We start from the raw sequence: 7466 nt of genomic DNA, 5'->3' as shown, positions 1-7466 counted from the left end.
ACGGGGACACAGTGCTAGGAAAAGCCGACACTGAGGACTCGGAGCCTGCCTGTTCCAGGGCTCGAGATATTGCCACTGCGATCTGCTCGACAGAGAGAGCAAACGCACGCCTCGGCCTCACAAGGGCTGCGAGAATTCTCGGTCGATGTCCGTCTGAGACTCGGGGCGGCGGGGGAACCCACACAGAATGGGGAGGGTCAACCGCTCAGCCTGAACACCAGCCCACAATAGCGCTGGCCCGCCGAGGGCCCTCCCACATCGGACACGACCCGCCTGATCGTTCGAGAGGTAGGTGCCGAGAGGTACGCCGCCGTATGCGGAAGGAAGCAACAACGACTGGCCGCGACGGGCGTGACCTCTCGCGCCCGAGAATCTGCTCTCGGCCAAGGCTTTCGGCGCTCGCACGACACTTGCAACCAGCCGGCGTGCGGCGCCTGACTTCAATCAGGCTTCTGGGAACGCCCCGACATGTGCCTCTCTGCAACCCGTCAACCGTGACACATTCGATTGCAACCCAAGGGAACCAGGCACGGGAACGCCGCCGCCCCGCAGCGCCTGAAAACAGACTTGGGCACCCCGGCATCCAGGTGTGCCCGAAAACAAGACAAGAGGTGCCCAGTCACAAAGGCGAAACCTTGACAGACATTTTATAATGTGTCTTCTCCCATATATGTCTGTCTGTTCTTGAATTATTGTACAAGGATATATATATATATAATTGTGTCTTTGTTTTCTCACCATTAAAAACTTTGTAAGTGTTTCTCTCTCGCCACAGAAAAAACACTTTGTCTGCTTTTTATAAATGTGTTTCTCACACAAGAGTTCACAGAATCACATTGTTTGTATCAGAGTTACCGCCGGCTCGGACTCTGACCGATTTTTAGGCCGGCAAATGAGTTCGGAAAGTCCGTCAAAATTGGTGTTAAAACCCCTTGAGGACTTCCGAGTGCTCATTGGTAAGGCCTTCGATTTGAAATCGGGACCGAACCTCAAAGTAGCACATTCCTGGGTACTTTCAAAGTGCTACCGCTGCCAGAAAATGTTCTAAAAATCGTGTTCCCGAAAATCTCCGGGCACCCCGCCAACCCCTCGTGACGCCAAACGCAAATGGCAAATCGGCGGGAGGTCGCCCGGTAGTCCATCCGAGGAAGGCGCTCCAAATCCCCACAAATCGACTTTTTCAAAACCTCATCGGCACTACCGAGGGCAAGTGGTTAACCAGCTGTCCGAGACATTCGACCACAAATGCAAGTGGCAGCTCGGCGGGACCAATCCGCTCCACCTTAGCGGGAACACCCCCACTGTGTCCTCGGTAAATCGGCTGGACACGACCTCATACACTTCCGAGGGCAAATGATTAACTAACGGTAGGGAGCACTTTTCGTATATGCACGTGCCCCATCGGCGGGACCAATCCACTCCTCCGTTCCGCTCTCCTGCAACCTTGGCCCCGGTAAAGCGGCGGCACAGGACCTCATAGACCTCCTGGAAGTCGCCAGAGGCTAGGTCCGACTGGTTTATGACTTGCCACTGCATGGACCTGCCCCCACAGGCTGAGTCCGACTGGTTTATGATTTGCCACTGTCTCCACCAGCCTCGACTGGTTCATGACTTGCCGCCGACTCGACCATCCTCCCCAGGCTAAGCGTGGGCGTTTAGTGACAATGCCAGGGCAGACAAGGGCAAACACGGCCCCTTGCTCGGCGGGGAGCCGTCCCCGGCATCGGCGGGGTTTCGGGCCGCCGTTTGGAGCACCGGCCGAAAACCCGAAAAAAGGGCGAAAATCGGAAAGAATTCGCGCCCGATCGGGCCGAGCGGCCGGCGGGGCGGCAGCCCGGGTCGGTCTCCGCAGACCTGGAGGCTCGAGGGGACCTTTCCGACCAAAGTCCATTTCTCGATTTTCCACCTCCTACCAATCTGCAGGTACCCCGCCAACCCCTCGGGACGCCAAACGCAAATGGCAAATCGGCGGGAGGCCGCCCGGTAGTCCATCCGAGGAAGGCGCACCAAGTCCCCGCAGATCGGCTTTTTCAAAACCTCATCGGTACTACCGAGGGCAAGTGGTTAACCAGCTGTCGGAGACACTCGACCACAAATGCAAGTGGCAGCTCGGCGGGACCATTCCGCTCCCTTTAGCGGGAACACCCCCACTGTGTCCCCGGTAAAACGGCTGGACACGACCTCATACACTTCCGAGGGGAAGTGGTTAACTAACGGTAGGGAGCACTTTTCGTATATGCACGTGCCCCATCGGCGGGACCAATCCGCTCCTCTGTTCCGCTCTCCTGCAACCTTGGCCCCGGTAAAGCGGCGGCACAGGACCTCATAGACCTCCTGGAAGTCGCCAGAGGCTAAGTCCGACTGGTTTATGATTTGCCACTGTCTCCACTGGTTCATGACTTGCCACTGCCTGGACCTGCCTCCACAGGCTAAGTCCGACTGGTTTATGACTTGCCACTGTCTCCACAGGCTGAGTCCGACTGGTTTAGGTATGTTGCCTCCCAGGTGCAAGGGTACGTGATGTCTCGGATCGTGTTTTCCGGGTCCTTAGGGGGAGGGGGAGCAGCCCCAAGTCGTGGTCCACATTGGCACTAAAGACATAGGTAGGAAAGGGGACAAGGATGTCAGGCAGGCTTTCAGGGAGCTAGGATGGAAGCTCAGAACTAGAACAAACAGAGTTGTTATCTCTGGGTTGTTGCCCGTGCCACGTGATAGTGAGATGAGGAATAGGGAGAGAGAGCATTTAAACACGTGGCTACAGGGATGGTGCAGGCGGGAGGGATTCAGATTTCTGGATAACTGGGGCTCTTTCTGGGGAAGGTGGGACCTCTACAGACAGGATGGTCTACATCTGAACCTGAGGGGCACAAATATCCTGGGGGGGGGAGATTTGTTAGTGCTCTTTGGGGGGGGGTTTAAAATAATGCAGCAGGGGCATGGGAACCTGGATTGTAGTTTTAGGGTAAGGGAGAATGAGAGTATAGAGGTCAGGAGCACAGATTTGACGTTGCAGGAGGGGGCCAGTGTTCAGGTAGGTGGTTTGAAGTGTGTCTACTTCAATGCCAGGAGTATACGAAACAAGGTAGGGGAACTGGCAGCATGGGTTGGTACCTGGGACTTCGATGTTGTGGCCATTTCGGAGACATGGATAGAGCAGGGACAAGAATGGATGTTGCAGGTTCCGGGGTTTAGGTGTTTTAGTAAGCTCAGAGAAGGAGGCAAAAGAGGGGGAGGTGTGGCGCTGCTAGTCAAGAGCAGTATTACGGTGGCGGAGAGGATGCTAGATGGGGACTCTTCTTCCGAGGTAGTATGGGCTGAAGTTAGAAACAGGAAAGGAGAGGTCACCCTGTTGGGAGTTTTTTATAGGCCTCCTAATAGTTCTAGGGATGTAGAGGAAAGGATGGCGAAGATGATTCTGGATAAGAGCGAAAGTAACAGGGTAGTTATTATGGGAGACTTTAACTTTCCAAATATTGACTGGAAAAGATATAGTTCGAGTGCAATAAATGGGTCGTTTTTTGTACAATGTGTGCAGGAGGGTTTCCTGAAATAATATGTTGACAGGCCAACAAGAGGCGAGGCCACGTTGGATTTGGTTTTGGGTAATGTACCAGGCCAGGTGTTGGATTTGGAGGTAGGAGACCACTTTGGGGACAGTGACCACAATTCGGTGACGTTTACGTTAATGATGGAAAGGGATAAGTATACACCTCAGGGCAAGAGTTATAGCTGGGGGAAGGGCAATTATGATGCCATTAGACGTGACTTGGGGGGGATAAGGTGGAGAAGTAGGCTGCAAGTGTTGGGCACACTGGATAAGTGGGGCTTGTTCAGGGATCAGCTACTGCGTGTTCTTGATAAGCATGTACCGGTCAGACAGGGAGGAAGGCGTCGAGCGAGGGAACCGTGGTTTACCAAGGAAGTGGAATCTCTTGTTAAGAGGAAGAAGGAGGCCTATGTGAAGATGAGATGTGAAGTTTCGGTTGGGGCGATGGATAGTTACAAGGTAGCGAGGAAGGATCTAAAGAGAGAGCTAAGACGAGCAAGGAGGGGACATGAGAAGTATTTGGCAGGTAGGATCAAGGAAAACCCAAAAGCTTTCTATAGGTATGTCAGGAATAAGAGAATGACTAGGGAAAGAGTAGGACCAGTCAAGGACAGGGATGGGAAATTGTGTGTGGAGTCTGAAGAGATAGGCGAGATACTAAATGAATATTTTTCGTCAGTATTCACTCAGGAAAAAGATAATGTTGTGGAGGAGAATGCTGAGCCCCAGGCTAATAGAATAGATGGCATTGAGGTACGTAGGGAAGAGGTGTTGGCAATTCTGGACAGGCTGAAAATAGATAAGTCCCCGGGACCTGATGGGATTTATCCTAGGATTCTCTGGGAGGCCAGGGAAGAGATTGCTGGACCTTTGGCTTTGATTTTTATGTCATCATTGGCTACAGGAATAGTGCCAGAGGACTGGAGGGCAGCAAATGTGGCCCCTTTGTTCAAAAAGGGGAGCAGAGACAACCCCGGCAACTATAGACCGGTGAGCCTCACGTCTGTAGTGGGTAAAGTCTTGGAGGGGATTATAAGAGACAAGATTTATAATCATCTAGATAGGAATAATATGATCAGGGATAGTCAGCATGGCTTTGTGAAGGGTAGGTCATGCCTCACAAACCTTATTGAGTTCTTTGAGAAGGTGACTGAACAGGTAGACGAGGGTAGAGCAGTTGATGTGGTGTATATGGATTTCAGCAAAGCGTTTGATAAGGTTCCCCACGGTAGGCTATTGCAAAAAATACGGAGGCTGGGGATTGAGGGTGATTTAGAGATGTGGATCAGAAATTGGCTAGCTGAAAGAAGACAGAGGGTGGTGGTTGATGGGAAATGTTCAGTACAGTCACAAGTGGAGTACCACAAGGATCTGTTCTGGGGCCGTTGCTGTTTGTCATTTTTATCAATGACCTAGAGGAAGGCGCAGAAGGGTGGGTGAGTAAATTTGCAGACGATACTAAAGTCGGTGGTGTTGTCGATAGTGTGGAAGGATGTAGCAGGTTACAGAGGGATATAGATAAGCTGCAGAGCTGGGCTGAGAGGTGGCAAATGGAGTTTAATGTAGAGAAGTGTGAGGTGATTCACTTTGGAAGGAATAACAGGAATGCGGAATATTTGGCTAATGGTAAAGTTCTTGAAAGTGAGGATGAGCAGAGGGATCTAGGTGTCCATGTACATAGATCCCTGAAAGTTGCCACCCAGGTTGATAGGGTTGTGAGGAAGGCCTATGGAGTGTTGGCCTTTATTGGTAGAGGGATTGAGTTCCGGAGTCGGGAGGTCATGTTGCAGCTGTACAGAACTCTGGTCCGGCCGCATTTGGAGTATTGCGTACAGTTCTGGTCACCGCATTATAGGAAGGACATGGAGGCTTTGGAGCGGGTGCAGAGGAGATTTACCAGGATGTTGCCTGGTATGGAGGGAAAATCTTATGAGGAAAGGCTGATGGACTTGAGGTTGTTTTCGTTGGAGAGAAGAAGGTTAAGAGGAGACTTAATAGAGGCATACAGAATGATCAGGGGGTTGGATAGGGTGGACAGTGAGAGCCTTCTCCCGCGGATGGATATGGCTGGCACGAGGGGACATAACTTTAAACTGAGGGGTAATAGATATAGGACAGAGGTCAGAGGTAGGTTCTTTACGCAAAGAGTAGTGAGGCCGTGGAATGCCCTACCTGCTACAGTAGTGAACTCGCCAACATTGAGGGCATTTAAAAGTTTATTGGATAAACATATGGATGATAATGGCATAGTGTAGGTTAGAAGGTCGATTTCGGTGTGAGAACAGCTGGTGAGTCAGTTTCAGCGGGAGCATTGCGGGAGTGGTTGCTGGGAGGTAAGTGTCCTTTAAAAGCACTTGTCTTTGCAGGGGCAGGCCAGTCGATTTCGGCGGGAGAATCAGCTGGTGAGTCAGTTTCAGCGGGAGCATTGCGGAAGTGGCTGCTGGGAGGTAAGTCAACCTTTAAAAGCACTTGTCTTTGCAGGGGCAGGCCAGTCGACTTCGGCGTGAGAACAGCTGGTGAGTCAGTTTCAGCGGGAGCATTGCGGAAGTGGCTGCTGGGAGGTAAGTCAACCTTTAAAAGCACTTGTCTTTGCAGTGGCAGGCCAGTCGATTTCGGCGGGAGAACAGCTGGTTAGTCAGTTTCAGCGGGAGCATTGCGGGAGTGGTTGCTGGGAGGTAAGTGTCCTTTAAAAGCACTTGTCTTTGCAGGGGCAGGCCAGTCGATTTCGGCGGGAGAACAGCTGGTGAGTCAGTTTCAGCGGGAGCATTGCGGGAGTGGTTGCTGGGAGGTAAGTGTCCTTTAAAAGCACTTGTCTTTGCAGGGGCAGGCCAGTCAATTTCGGCGGGAGAATCAGCTGGTGAGTCAGTTTCATCGGGAGCACTGCGGAAGTGGCTGCTGGGAGGTAAGTCAACCTTTAAAAGCACTTGTCTTTGCAGGGGCAGGCCAGTCGATTTCGGCAGGAGAACTTCTGGTGAGTCAGTTTCAGCGGGAGCATTGCGGAAGTGGCTGCTGGGAGGTAAGTCAACCTTTAAAAGCACTTGTCTTTGCAGGGTCAGGCCAGTCGATTTCGGCGAGAGAATCAGCTGGTGAGTCAGTTTCAGCGGGAGCATTGCGGAAGTGGCTGCTGGGAGGTTAGTCAACCTTTAAAAGCACTTGTCTTTGCAGGGGCAGGCTAGTCGATTTCGGCGGGAGAACAGCTGGTGAGTCAGTTTCAGCGGGAGCATTGCTGGAGTGGTTGCTGGGAGGTAAGTGTCCTTGAAAAGCACTTGTCTTTGCATGGGCAGGCCAGTCGATTTCGGCGGGAGAATCAGCTGGTGAGTCAGCTTCAGCGGGAGCATTGCCGAAGTGGCTGCTGGGAGGTAAGTCAACCTTTAAAAGCACTTGTCTTTGCAGGGGCAGGCCACTCGATTTCGGCGTGAGAACAGCTGGTGAGTCAGTTTCAGCGGGAGCATTGCGGGAGTGGTTGCTGGGAGGTAAGTGTCCTTTAAAAGCACTTGTCTTTGCAGGGGCAGGCCAGTCGATTTCGGCGTGAGAACAGCTGGTGAGTCAGTTTCAGCGGGAGCATTGCGGAAGTGGCTGCTGGGAGGTAAGTCAACCTTTAAAAGCACTTGTCTTTGCAGGGGCAGGCCAGTCGATTTCGGCGTGAGAACAGCTGGTGAGTCAGTTTCAGCGGGAGCATTGCGGAAGTGGCTGCTGGGAGGTAAGTCAACCTTTAAAAGCACTTGTCTTTGCAGGGGCAGGCCAGTCGATTTCGGCGGTAGAACAGCTGGTGAGTCAGTTTCAACGGGAGCATTGCGGGAGTGGTTGCTGGGAGGTAAGTGTCCTTTAAAAGCACTTGTCTTTGCAGGGCCAGGCCAGTCGATTTCGGCTGGAGAATCAGCTGGTGAGTCAGTTTCAGCGGGAGCATTGCGGAAGTGGC

The sequence above is a fragment of the Scyliorhinus torazame genome, chromosome 8, assembly GCF_047496885.1.
Source record: "Scyliorhinus torazame isolate Kashiwa2021f chromosome 8, sScyTor2.1, whole genome shotgun sequence".
NCBI lineage: Eukaryota > Metazoa > Chordata > Chondrichthyes > Carcharhiniformes > Scyliorhinidae > Scyliorhinus > Scyliorhinus torazame.
Note: the sequence above shows the minus strand (reverse complement) of the source record.